The sequence below is a fragment of the Anabrus simplex genome, chromosome 5 (genome assembly GCF_040414725.1).
Source record: "Anabrus simplex isolate iqAnaSimp1 chromosome 5, ASM4041472v1, whole genome shotgun sequence".
NCBI classification, from domain to species: Eukaryota; Metazoa; Arthropoda; class Insecta; order Orthoptera; family Tettigoniidae; genus Anabrus; species Anabrus simplex.
Genome location: NC_090269.1, coordinates 7,862,310 through 7,874,681, shown reverse-complemented (window position 1 = coordinate 7,874,681; position 12,372 = coordinate 7,862,310). Strand labels below are relative to the sequence as shown.

The following is a 12,372-nucleotide window of genomic DNA, read 5'->3' as shown; positions in this document are numbered from 1 at the left end:
AAGTTCTGTGTTCTTTTCTTCGAGGAAAATAACACTTCGTGGTATGTGGAACTTTAAGGTGCTGCAACATATGAAGAACAAAAAAGAGAGAATTTCGCCGTTAGGTACTCAGATTCTTTATCGGATTAGAGGTAATAGGAAAAATGTACACTTAAAATACATGGCAGGCTATAACAGGCTTACCTCACTCCGCGTTACAGGAGATGACTGTGACCATTCGTAGATTCTCACAGGAATAAGGACGACGATTGTCGACCAGCCCGTTTTTGTACTTTGAAAAGCTCCTTTCTATATCTACGGATGCTATTGGAGCATATTTGAAGTGCACTAAATCGCTGGATGTAAATTCTTCTTCAATGCCAATAATGCTGGAATCTTCACCCGCCAAAATCCGATAGATGCAGAACAAAACATTAAAGCCAGAGTTCTTGTCAAGTTTGTCTGACACTGCCACATCAGAATTGCCACGAATGCATTTTAACTCGTCTGTGGGTGTTCCGACTAAATTGATAATTTTTTCTAGAGCCACGCCTCTCTCCTGAAGACGTGTAATTATTGACGACAAAGAACTGAAATTTGCTTTGATGCACACTAGTTTTCCCTCCATTTGCGTATCCGAAAACAATTCTTGAGCCATCTGAATGGCTTTGGCATCGTGTACGTCGAAAGAATTTACATGCTTCACTGTCTGAAAATGGTCACAGTAGTAAATACAGGCATCCATCCACATATGCAGGGCTGCAGTGGTAATGGAATGTTGGGTGCTTGGGATCTGAAAAGTTCCCTGCGTGATGGAGCCTTAGTAAATACCTTCTTAGTTAGGGACACAAGCTTGTCAACTTCAGGGAAATTTTATCTGACCTCTTCGGCCACTCTGAGAAAAGTGTGGTTACATGTACCATTTTTGATGAAAATGCTTTGATTGCATTGGCAGCTTTAATTATGTAAGGCGCTGCATCAGTCACAAAGAGCAGATCATCATCATACCTTACATCCTCGGGCCTCAGTAGTCCCATCGATTTATCGAAGAGGTGACATTTCATAGAATAGTTCACAGATTGCAAAACTTAGGTCGTGAGCAAAAATATTTTTCCAGGCGTATCTACTTCTAACATACCCATGATAACATTGGCAATGTAACGGCCATCTACATCACTGGTTTCATCGATTGAAACAAATGTTTTGTTTCCGCAGACTACTTCTCTGATATTCCTTATTGTGTCATCATAACATTAGGATACATAGTTCTTTCTCAGAGTAGACTCGTACGGAATTACACGGCCCGTATACCTTTCTAAGAAATCTCTCAGTTTAATATTGTTCAATTTCCAGAGTGAAATGTTCGAAGAAACTGAAGCTTTGCATAAGTATTTACAAAACACAGAGGAAGTACTGCTATCGGAGGTTGACACTCAGAGTAACAGTTGAGAAACTTTTTGTTTACTATTTTGAACTCCATGTATGTGCTTTTCTCGACATATGTTTCTGAACGGTAAATCTCCTATGTCCTCCCACTTTCGCTTCACATATTTTGCAGAAAAGAATGTCACCATCGGTGGTAAAAGTATCCTCATCGAATTCCGAAATTATTTGTTTGAAATGAACGATACTAGATGGTTTTAACTTTGCCATTTTAAATTCATTCGAAAAACAATTGCAGCCAATGACACAAATCCACTTTGCACATACTGGGTCTCCTGTTGTGTCTTCCTTCCCCTCGATTTCAACATCGCTTCTGGATTAGCTGCAAGCACAGGTGTGTCTCCTGGAATGTGGATATTCCAAGAAACAAGGTTGTGAAGATTCTCATGTCTTCGTATTCATCCTCGCTTTCAGTTCCATTAATATCCAGTACCATATGCAAAAAATTCATCATAAACCATTAAGAACGTGAGAAAATGACTCAGAACATATAAAATATTTTAATAAATTCCATAATACAGCATAATAATGATTTGAAAAATGAGAAAATGACCTAAAAGTAAAATACTTAGAAAAATGATGAAAATTGACTTACTAAATATGCATTTCTGTAATACGGGGGCCATGAACAAAATTTGTAAAACAGTTAGCAAATGTCTGTGGTGAACTATTTAAAAGGTGACATGTCATCAGAATCCGGGCCCTACTTATCACTGTTAATGTCAAAATTACTGATAAGGGAGGAGTATATTACTACATGTCCCTTGTCCGGCTCCTGCCAGGTTGAGATTTTCATGGCACCTTTCCCTCGTCCTCTATCCAGCCACCATTGTTCTTCCTTAACTATGTTCCAATCCAGGTTTCTCCTAATTATACTACTCTTGATTGTTTTCAACCATCTTACTTTGGGTGTCCCTCTTGTCCTCCCTCCTCCTATCTGGGCCTCTGCCATCTGCTTTGGCATTCTTCCCTCTTCCATTCTCTTGACATGTCCAAACCATCCAAGTTTATCCCTCTCTGTTCTGTCTTAAAGCTTTTCCACTTCGATTTCCTTTGTGGCCTGCTCATTTCTTACTCTGTCCTTATCTTTCATGTCATACTTCTTAAAAATTTCATGTCAGTGGCCCATATTTTTTTTTTTTGTTCTCTTGTCTTTTTTGGTAGTGTCCTGGTCTCCGCTGCATACGTTTGTATTGGGCAGTAGTACAACTCTTTACACTTCACTGGTACTTTCTTCTTCCACAAATGTTGGGGCTGTACCTTGATTAAGGCCACGGCCGCTTCCTACCAACTCCTAGGCCTTTCCTATCCTATCGTCGCCATAAGACTTATCTGTGTCGGTGTGACGTAAAGCCACTAGCCACCACCCACTCTCTTTCCACACCAGGTTTCTCATACGCTGGCAGAACACATTTCTCTGTTGAATCTCCATGTATAGCCCAGCATCCTGTCACTTACCTCGCCCTGTGTCCATTCACTTTGTGTTAATCTTTTCCTTTTCTGCGCACTTTGCTTTTTACTGGCTTTTCTCAATTTTAATAGGTCCAATTTGTATTCCATTATGAATTGAGAATTCCACCCATTAATATCACGTCGCGCAGTATCTCTTTTCTTCTCAACAGTAATTCAAAAACTTCACATTCTGCACAACAATCAACCATGCAGCCCATCAACACGGCTTAGCTACTCAATACACCAACTGCCAAATTATCCGCTTAAGCTGATACAGTGTTTAGTCAACTCTTCTTCCAGAGAGTATCAACCACACATTCTGTTACTCAGACATTGTACATACCTGTATATTTTTATATATGTGTCATTTTACTTTGTGTTCATTCTTATTGCCATAGCACCCGTTATGTATCACCAGGACCTACTGAATTCCATGAGTCTATAAATTTTAACAACACAGAGCACCTTATTTGCACTATTGTTGCAGAATTCTTAGCATGTATAAGGTACTTGTATTAATTATTACTCACCTGCGTCACACACATTTCATTTTCATTTGCAACATTTCAACCACACTCCATATTGTAAAATTATATTTTTCATAAGACTCTTACTGCTAGAAAACATGTTTTAGGATCTCGCATTTATTTTGTGTATGTTTTAATATGGCCGATGATGACCCCGAGTAGGATTGAAACTAGTTCCATGTAATGTAAATACTGTAAATACAACTTAGTATTGTGTACCGACTGGTACACCTCTACGCCGCACATTTGAATTTTCTGCCTTAAAGTACTCCTCTACAGGAGAAACTGGATCTACTTAAACTTTTGCTCTGAAGATGTCCCTATGTTAATTTCAACGTGTTTTTGTTTACTATTTATCAAGAAGTTTGGACATTGTCTATGATCATGCACCCTGGTGCGAAGTGAGAGAACTTTCTTGAAGATATTTTGTACTCATAAGTTTTCTTATTACTAAATTTCGTTCTTTCATTTGTGGGTTGGCAATATTAATCTTTTCTTTCCGCCAGTTTTGAAGTTAGCCAATCAGTTATTTCTGCAATTAATTTTTGACCAATCGTGTCTTTCTTCTTTGATTTTGTGTGTAACTGTGTACTGTAGCCAATAAACGCCTGTGGGTGTGTCTTAATTATTCATGAAAGGTCTCAAATTTTCCCCGAGGGTATAAAAACTGCTGATTTTCTTGTCTCTCGGCCACATCATCAACATTTAGCTTAGTGTATGGACATGTAGGAGGAGGCGGGTAGCGCCTCTTTCTTCAGGCAGCGGTTCTTCAGTAAGGTAATGGCCGCTTAACATCTTTATTTCTTGCTAGCTCAGCAGTTTAACCTGCGGGGAATGTCCGAAACCTTTACTATGTAACCTATCTTCAAACATGTAATTTTCGGTCACTTTTGTAAAACTTCATATATCTTTAACTGTAATTCGGGGATAGGGAGTGATTTACCCTCTCGAGCTCCCCTTCATATTGGTTGAGGTGACTACGTTTTGTAATTGGTTTTCTTCCTTTCTGTAATGTCTTAAATTTTCCTTATACGAGTCGCCTCCATAGTTTGGGAATAGCCCCTGTTCCATCGGCCTTGTGCCTCTTAAGTAGTAAGAAGTTTCATTGAGGAGTGCAAGTACACGCCTCCATTCATTTTTGTATTTTGGGCCGTTTACTTAACCTATTCTTTTTCTACTAAGGCCCAGAAGGTTGGGTACAAGATACCTCCGCTTCATTTGATGTAAGTTGTGCCTTGAGGGCAATTAAGTGTTAAATCTGGTATGGCCTGGTAATAGGCGTGAAAACTGAGAGCGGGCCAGCTCTTTTCTATGTGGTAAAAGTGCCTCTAGGAGGCATGATATGGTTTTTGGAGCAAATGCTCCTTGAATGAAGGGGTTTTCTGCCCTTTGGGCAAATGTGTACCTTGGTAAAGTTGGGCAAGTAGCTCAAGGATTGTTAAAATTTGAGGCTCGAAGCCCAGAACTTGTAAAGGCCCCTAAACTTGTGCTTTTGTGCTCTTGTTTGTAAAATTAAACCTTCTACCTGATCTTTCATTGTTATTTCACCTAGTGAAAATTTGTTAAATCGTGTTATCTATTGAAAATATGACCTTCAGTAAAATTTTAATTTTAGTTTCATATTGTTTATAGACCCATTCCAGCCCGCACCTTCTTTCACCTCTGCCGATCCACTAAACCTCGGAACATATTGAAGGGGTGGAAAACTCTATTGTGCATTATTTATATGATACACTCTCCAATATCATTTCATTCCATCTATCATTCATTAATCATTGCCCCAAAGAAGTGTGACAGGCTTCGGCAGCCAGCACAATTCCCATCCACGCCACTAGATGAGGGCTTCATTCATTCCATTCTTGACCTGGTCAAATGACTGGAAACAGGCTGTGGATTTTCATTTCATCAGTTCATAAACTGTGAATTGCTGAACTTGTACAATTTAGACGAGGATAACCGAAAATGTGAAAAATATTTTGAAGAAAGAAAACACTAACAGTTTTATCATTTAGAAGTTCAGTAGTATAAGTAATGATTTAAAATTTAGTTATTGAATATGTTCAAATATACACTGAAAACAAATGTCATGGGATAGTCACCTAATAGCGTGTGGGGCCTCCTCTGGCCCTGCGAACTGCAGTCAGACGCCCTGGAAGTGAGTCGACAAGTCCCTGGTAGGCCTCTGGACGCAGCTGACACCAAAGCGTTTGCAGAGCGGCCGCCAATGATGGTCTGTTCGTGGGTGCAGGATCCATGGCACGGAGCCTGCGTTGCAGGACATCCCAGATATGCTCGATAGGGTTCATATCAGGGCTCCTGGGTTGCCATGGTAGTCGTTAGACCTCCATTGCATGTTCCTGGAACCATTCCCAGGCGACGTGGGAGCGATGTGGCGGCGCATTATCATCTTGAAACACTGCAGAACCGTCTGGGCGCTGGAAGACCAAAAATGTGCGGAGATGATCTCCGAGCAGCTCAACATACCGCGTACCATTCAAAGTCTCTTCCAGAACAACAAGGAGGGGCCATTCCATACCAGGAAAATGCACCCCAGACCATAACAGACACACCAGCGCCCTGGACCACACCTTCGAGGCAGGCGGGATCCATCGCTTCATGTGGTCTGCACTATACATGGTGCCCCCCATCGGCATGGTGCAGTTAAAATCGTTATTCGTCCGACCATATCACATTACGCCATTGTTCCAGTGTCCATCCCTGGTGACTGGCGACAAATGTGCGTCATTGTGCCCGATGACGTTGGGTTAACACTGGCACCCGTGCGCAACGCCGGCTCCCATACCCCATAGAACCCATGTTCCTACGGATTGTCCACTGGGAGACATGTCTAGCATGGCCTGTGTTGAATTGAGCCGTGATTTGTTGCACGGTTGCCCATCTATCACTATTGACAATCCGTCTCAGGTGTCGCTGGTCACAGTCATCGAGGGTGGCTGGACGGCCGGTCGTTCGTCTGTTGTGACGGTGACACCTGCATTCAACCATTCACCATACACCGTGGACACGTTTGATCGTATAAAACCGAATTCCCGCACCACTTCCGAAATCGCACTTCCCATCCGTCGGGCACCGATCACCATACCCTGTTCGAACGGTGTCACCTCACGACGACGTTTCATGTTACACCTGTCACATACACAGCCACTGCTCACAAGGTCTCCTATGCAACTGCCGCTGGCACAGGGGGCGTGTGGTGCGCAGATAACACACCTCCGCATCAGTGCTCCGATATCCCATGACATTCGCTCAGTCAGTGAACAGTACAGTTTTTTCCAGTGTTATGTGCTGGATTCCAAACTTTTTCAAGTTTTTCCACATATGATTAGGTACACTGCTCTGCTTCTGAATAGCAGACCCATCACAGACTAGACTTCTGGGCGAATGTTTTGTCTAGAGCCCGGATTATATGTAATATAAAAATGAGTAATATGTAGCTAAAATTGACAAAGTAATATGTAATTAAATATATAACAAATAAAAATATGTAATTAATATCTAAGCTTTATTTGATGTATTCTTGAACACAGAAATGGAAACAAACAAAAAAAGTTAAAAGTGCAGATGTTATTCAACCTCTAAATTTCATTTGGAGGCATAGTTAATAACTAAATAGTTTTCCAGATTTTCTGCAGTCATCAAATGCCTTCTGTCTGTTGGGATGTTCTGAAATATAGAGGAAGACTTTTCAACTTCACATGAAGTCACTGGTGCATATTTGAAATTGGCAAAGATATCAAGGATTAATAAAAAAACACCTATTCAATACTTTCCAACGTCATCTTCAATACGGAACAATAATGAGAGTTGTTACTTGTAAATTATTTGAAATTGCCCGGCAAAGAAATATTTAATTGTAGACTTGCTCAAACAGCGAAGGTCCTTATTAAGAGAGAAGAAATTTGATCTCATCAAACACAAATATACTAATTAGAAAACTGTTTCTGAAAAATTTTGTGTGGACTGTAGCCCTTTATGGAAGTGAATGGAGTAACCGAAGAAGAAAGAAAGAGAAAAGTCGCCATTGACTTATGGCATTAATAATACCAATATAATGGTCCGTTATTGGACATTATAAATTTTCCTGCTAACTTATTCTTGGTTGCCTGCGTTTCACCCCTGTGTGCTAGTTCATCAGTTGGTACTTAGCACACCCAACAAGACGCATGGCTAGTGCATACTGTGGAGGCCACTGCATAGGCTACTTGAAGCCACCAGCAGTGCCAATGCACTATGAGAGACTTTGTCTCATTTCCAAAAATTGATGCCTGTGTGGCCATCAGATGATATAGATGTTGATTCCCATACGGAACATGAAATATTACCATTATATTGGTATTGGTATTATAAATTTACTCATTCAGGACGAATATTTCATGTTCCCTATGGGAATCAGCATCTATATCATTATGGCATTAAACCGAGGACTGGCGAAGAGATCACAAAAGAAGTCACTAAATCTGAGAGGAGAACAGTGTGACAAAGTTTGTGCAAGGGAAGATTGATAGACATAACTTGAGACACCCGGACTTAAATCGTCAACATAGCTAAGGGATGCGATTCTTCAACAGAATACCTCACTTTGAAAATCCACAGCCTGTTTCCAGTCAGTGACCGGATCAAGAATGAAATGAATGAAGCCACCATCTAGCGGTGAGGATAGGAATTGTGCCGGCTGCCGAAGCCTGTCGCACTCCTCTGTGGCAATGGCTAATGACTGACACATGAAATGAAATGATACTGGAGAGTGTTGCTGGAATGAAAGATGACAGGGAAAGTCAGAGTACTTGGAGAAAAACCTGTCCGGCCTCTGCTTTGTCCAGCACAAATCTCACATAGAGAGACCGGGATTTGAACCATGGAACCCAGCAGAGAGAGGCTGGCACGCTGCTGCCTGAGTCACAGGGGCTAGAATACCTCACTTTAAATTATTTTTAGATGTTAGAGATATACAGGCTTTTTAAACTATTTTCAAGTGTTTAATTAAAAGACTTAAATTGATGTAAAATTAGTGAAAAAAAAATTGTTTTTCTTTCAAACGTGCTATATCCTTCAAAATATTTAAAATGTTATATTTGTCAAAATATTTATTTATTATGCACCAAAATATGTAACTTTAAACTCTTGGAATAATGGTCCTTTTAGTGCGATTCACCGAGCTCGATAGCTGCAGTCGCTTAAGTGCGGCCAGTATCCAGTATTCGGGAGATAGTAGGTTCGAACCCCACTGTCGGCAGCCCTGAAGGTGGTTTTCCGTGGTTTCCCATTTTCACACCAGGCAAATGCTGGGGCTGTACCTTAATTAAGGCCACGGCTGCTTCCTTCCCACACCTAGACCTTTCCTGTCCCATCGTCGCCATAAGACCTATCTGTGTCGGTGCGACGTAAAGCAACTAGCAAAAAATGAGTGCGATTCACCGACATTTTAGCTACATATATGGGAACAGACTATGTAATTACATATGTCTCTCACTCGGATATGGAAAATGGTCTGCTTTTCCTCATTAACTTCCTTAGCCTGGGATAACAGCTGATAGATGGCAACAGTAGGACCCTGTGGAAGGGAACAATAACTCTCCCCGTGCAGAGGATAAGGTTGCTCTCACTCTGTGATGAAGGGTGTTCCTTAGCAGTGGCATTCTAACACAAGACCAAGAGTTTCATTCTGGATGACAGCAGTGGGTTTTGCCGAGATGTTGCACAACATTTTGAGAGCATTTGCCCATTCGAAGTTTGACAGTCTTTTTCAGTTACTTTTCCAGAAGTTTGTTTAAAGGTGATCAGTACCCTTCCCTCTTGAAGTGTGTAGTGTCCAAATGTGGAAGCTTTGATCCCTTAGTTTCGCCGACCATTCATTGCACAATATCATCTTACTTCTCCAATATTTGCTTCCTTTCTTCTTCTTCTCCTACCATTTTTCCCACACTTGTGGGGTCGCGGGTGCGAACTATGTCACACGTGTTGATTTGGCCCTGTTCTACAGTCGGATGCCCTTCCTGACGCCAACCTTATATGGAAGGATGTAATCACTATTTCTTGTTTATGGTGGTTGGCAGTGTAATGTGTTGTCTGAATGTGAAGAGGAAATTTTTGGAACAAACACAAACACCCAGTCTCTGAGCCATAAGAATCAATCAAACTTGATTAAATCCCCAACCCAGCCGGGAATTGAACCCCAGACCCTCTTAACTGAAGGCCAGTACGCTGTCCATTCAGCCAACGAGTCGGACACTTGCTTCCTTTCCGCCCGTAAGTATTTGATAGCGTGAAGATGATTGTCTCTAACATGAAGAAGACAGCTGCAGATATTGCAAGTTTTGTATAGGAGCTTCCCACTTGTTTCGCATAAGACCTAAGCCTCAGAAATGCTTTGGGGCATCTCTCATTCCAAGTGGTCAATCATGAGAGGAACCAATAATTTCTTTGACTGCATCTTTTAACAGCTTATCAACACCTTCCAGAAAGCGACTTTTTATTTAATTTAGTGGAGCACATTGAAGAGGGTATATAAGACTAGGTTATACTAAATGATGCTGGATATCTTTTGATCTGGTTTCAGCACCAGAGAGGATTTCTGAACGGACACTCCGTCAAGAAGACAGTCATTAATGGGAACACAATTAAGGCTATTGGAGCTGAAGGGAGAATTAAATATCTTGGATCGGGCTAGTTGGCCATGTGGTTAGGGGTGCACAGCTGTGAGCTTGCATTCTGGAGATAGTGGATTCGAACCCTACTGTTGGCAGCCCTGAAGATGGTTTTCCATTTTCACATCAGGCAAATGCCGGGGCTGTACCTTAATTAAGGCCATGGCCGCTTCCTTTCCATTCCTGGACCTTTTCTATCCCTTCGCCGCCATAAGACCTATCTGTATTGGTGCAACGTAAAGCAAATTGTAAAAATAAATATCTTGGTTGCAGCATATCTGAAGAAATAATATTTGACGGACATACTAACTCACTTTAACGACAATCTTGAAAAACTGTCTGCCCTTTATTGAAGCCTAACCAGAAACTTTATCAGCCAGGTACCTCTTTACAAATGACACCTCTTTATAAAATTCCAGATCTCATGATTCGGAACAGAGTCAAAACCATAATTAGGCCTCAAACGTTCTATTCACCTTGGCAGCTAAGAGGTCTCACAATTTAAATTGTACGTGTAGAAAAAATACCTTCAACAATTCTCTTTGATGCAGAGCTTAAAGGATTTAACTGGCCCTTTGGTAGACAGTGTTGAAGACTTTGATGTTGAAATGCTATTTTGTCAAGAAGCACTTGCCACCTCTTTCAACACATCTATAAAGAAGTGTCCGGATCTTACGGTTAAATCATGCCAAGGTGGAGTAATCAGTAATAGGTGTTATAAAGTTTCAAGTATTCCCAAAGATCAACAGAAAGTTTCACTGAAAGATGGCCTTTCAAATTCAGAATAAAACTTAATATCAGCTGTGCCAGCCTGGTGTGTTGACTGAGTCGACCCTGCAGACAGACAGAACCTCTTCCCGTGTAATCGGTTACTAACTCTCGCTGTCGTAGAGTACTCAACTAACTACTTGCTAATGAAGAAGTCTTTGCAGTGGATTGTGATGGATTCAGTCACTTGAGTGATACTGTAATTTTCACAAAAATGGCTCCGATGTCCTCATTGTGGATCCAGCATCCATTTCGGAAACAATTTATCCTGGACAGTCTATTTTAGTTGAAAGAGAGAAACTACCAATAAGTGGGAAATTTGAACACTATTACAACAAATTATTCTCTCGCTTGTATGAAAATCAGAAGTTTGAAGTTTATGGTCTTCTTTTTGGAGCAAGAAGGCCAGATGCTGTTCTCAGCTTCTTTTAAAAGTTAAATTTGATGAACAGGAATTGATTGGCATCTCTGAAATAAACTTTATAGATTGTTTCCAGTCATCAATCGCCATATGTACAGGATATAAAACAACTCTAGAGATCAAATATAAACCTCTTTGTTGTTACTAACTGTAAGTTTATTTCTGAATGAGGTCGTTTCTCTACAGAAATACAAGGTGATTTATATAAACCAGGCAGTTTTAAAAACCACCCCATTTTCGTTTGATAGCTGATAGGAACATGTAATTGCTTTCTAAATGTGAAGAAACTCCGGTAGATTCGCTTACCAACATTTGTCAAGAAGCACTTGATACCTCTTTCAACACACCTAAGAAGAAGTGTCAGGATCAGGCTTGGCAGACGTTGCACGTTTACTTCGGTATCCTAGGAAATCGTTACGTCATTTGTCTCGGAAAGCAGGGTATTCGTATTCCATATGTCAAAGAGCAACCAAGGTAAAGAAAGTGTGACCATATAAGATTCTTGGATTTTGCTGTAAAGCTACCATGAATTCTGAACATCATGTGGTTCACAGGTGAGACCTAGTTCCATCTGACTGGTTACGTGAATTCTTAAAAATACCTGCATTTGGGCCGCATACAACCCACACTGTATTTATGAAAGACCTCTGCACTCACAGAAGGTAGGAGTTTGGCGTGCAATCTCAGCAAACCAAATGGTGGGTCCATTCTTCTTCTTGGATACAATGAACACAGACTGATACAAGGATTTTCTGCAATTTGTCGAGCAACTAGAAGAACTCAGGGTTATTTTCAGCAAGACTTGCCACACGTCAACTGAGTCTCGCTTTGATCAGCAGCTTCTTTGAGGACAGAGTAATCTCTATAAGAATTTTTGGCCGCCAACATCACTGGACTTCCAGATTATTTCCTGTGTTAAATTGTATCGAAATACACCATGAAGATTTGAAGAGCAGCACCATGGCTGAAATCTGTAGAATAGGAAATGTTGCAGCGAACTGCACGACTGTGTCTACAGGAAGATGGAAGTCATTTTCAACATTTGCTGTGATGGTACAGGTTTCTTCATATTTGGAACATAGTTGCATCTTCCTACCTGCTGCTTATGTACAGAGCT

The 12,372-nt window shown here is 40.8% G+C and overlaps 1 protein-coding gene across 1 annotated transcript in view; it reads left to right on the top strand.

Moving 5' to 3' along the window:
* PMP34 (Peroxisomal Membrane Protein 34) overlaps nucleotides 1-12,372 on the top strand; it is a 110,510-nt gene that overhangs the window by 37,006 nt on the left and 61,132 nt on the right. The gene's annotated exons all lie outside the window — the stretch shown is intronic.